The following is a 2,054-nucleotide window of genomic DNA, read 5'->3' as shown; positions in this document are numbered from 1 at the left end:
TTGTGAGTGAGAGTGTCGGTTAATATATCCCTGAATTGATTGATCAATCCTAGATGAGTGAAAGGGATTTATTTGACCGGGAGGGCACCGGGGTAGTATTGTTAGGTTGCTAATCTATTTGGTTGATGTAGCTTTTGTTGATGCTCGGTTGTCTGTAACTAATGTGATGCAATAATCAGATTACCTCATGTTTTGTCGTGTGCTATATTGGCATATACAGTTTGAATTTTGAAATGTAAGGTTAGGAGAAGGAAGCAATGTATGAAAGAAAATAAAATAAAATTTTGAAATCAAAAACACTGCCATGGGGAGCTTATGATCTCCTTGATTAAGCATCGTGTTAAATTATAGAGCTTAATTGTTGTTTACCTAAGGACATACAAGAGTCTAAGTTGAGGGTGTAGATGTGTCGTGGAAAGACAACACTCTTGATGCTTAAAACAATGAGTTTATGCAGATACTTAGGTTATTTTAGAAGATAGGTGTACTTTTGTGTTTATTTAATGTAAAATAGGTCTACGGTAGAGTTGTGATGAAAATAGAAGAAAAAGACCTGGAAAGACCAAGTCTAACAAAGATACGAGTCACCTAAAAATTCGTAAACTCACTATATGACTCGTATGATGACTCGTAAGCACAACAAAACCAAAGGCTCAAACAAAAGACAAAGTGAAGGAAAGATACGACTCATCCATATGAGTCGCAGAATAAGGATACTGGTCATGAATAGGAGTCATAAGCATAATAGTATCCAAAGCTACAATCATGAGTTAAAGTCCCAAAAATATATGAGTCAGAAGTCTAAGTATGACTCGTATAGTCAAATCGTAAGAAAAATAATGCCCAAGCTAAGAAGGAAGAAAGTCCCAGGTGGATACTAGAATAAGACATGAGTCATATACTCGTGTATGACTCGTAAGCTAAAGTCGTATGAAGAAAAGAAAGTTGAAGACTTGGGAGATTATACACTGGAATGGATACGATAAGGCATGGTATGACTCATATGATACTGCTACAAGTTCAAGAGTAAGTCATACCGAGTGACGACATAACGTTACCTTTCCCATTTTATTAGGATTTCTATGTTATTTTGAGATACTATAATAACGGTGGGTTTATCTTTTATTAGGTTACAGATTCTTACAATACTTTTACATACCTTACAATTATTCTTGAGATTTTGGGTTTTTATTCATTTCAAGAATTTAGAGTTTTGTAATACCCGTATTTCCCTAATTTAAATTAACTCTCAGTCCATGAGTTATCCAATATAAAAGTTTTTAAATACTCAGTATTTTATAGTTTATAGAATTCCAATGCATAGAGAATTCAGTTATCTTTCCAATGATATAAAATTTGCCCAAATCCGATACCCGGGCGAAGAGTTATAGCCATTTTCATAAAGTAGCCTGCCAAAATGCATGTCAACACGTCGCGGAGGCCAGCCAAATGGAAATTCACAAATTCCAGTGTTTCCCCGCGATATTAGTGCATCGGACCATAGGCTTAGTTTAAAATTGTCCTTTTCCAGTGTTCCAACGCGATCCTACCGCTTTGCGGTGAACTTCCAGGTCGTATCCAGCATAACAATGCAATTCCACCGCATCGCGCCACCAGCCACATTCCTAATTGTCAGTTTTAAGTGGCCCAATGCAATAATGGAACATCGCTCCAAAGGCCCAGGTTGGGAATTTTTGACGAAAATTAATGAGTACATCCATTGTTAAATTAGTCTTTTCGCATGATTTTATTACATCCAAATATGGGATTTAATCCCTAAAAACATTTTAGAATCATTCTTTATTCAATTTTCCCCAAATCTAAGCAGTCTCTCTCTAGAAAAAAAAACTTAGCTCCAAAAAATCAAGGTCGATCTCAAGATTTTCTCCAAGAACTTTAAGAATTAACAACGCAAAGTATGCTAGGTGTTAATATATGGGTTCCTTTCACCCATAGAGTTCATGAATCCATTTTTAAAACTACAAGATTGTTGATTTATGAATTACATGCTTGAAATTTAAATTATTCATGTTCATGTTATTGTTGGGTCTCAG

Source organism: Capsicum annuum, chromosome 6 (assembly GCF_002878395.1).
Source record: "Capsicum annuum cultivar UCD-10X-F1 chromosome 6, UCD10Xv1.1, whole genome shotgun sequence".
NCBI classification, from domain to species: domain Eukaryota; kingdom Viridiplantae; phylum Streptophyta; class Magnoliopsida; order Solanales; family Solanaceae; genus Capsicum; species Capsicum annuum.
This window is presented reverse-complemented; position numbering follows the sequence as displayed.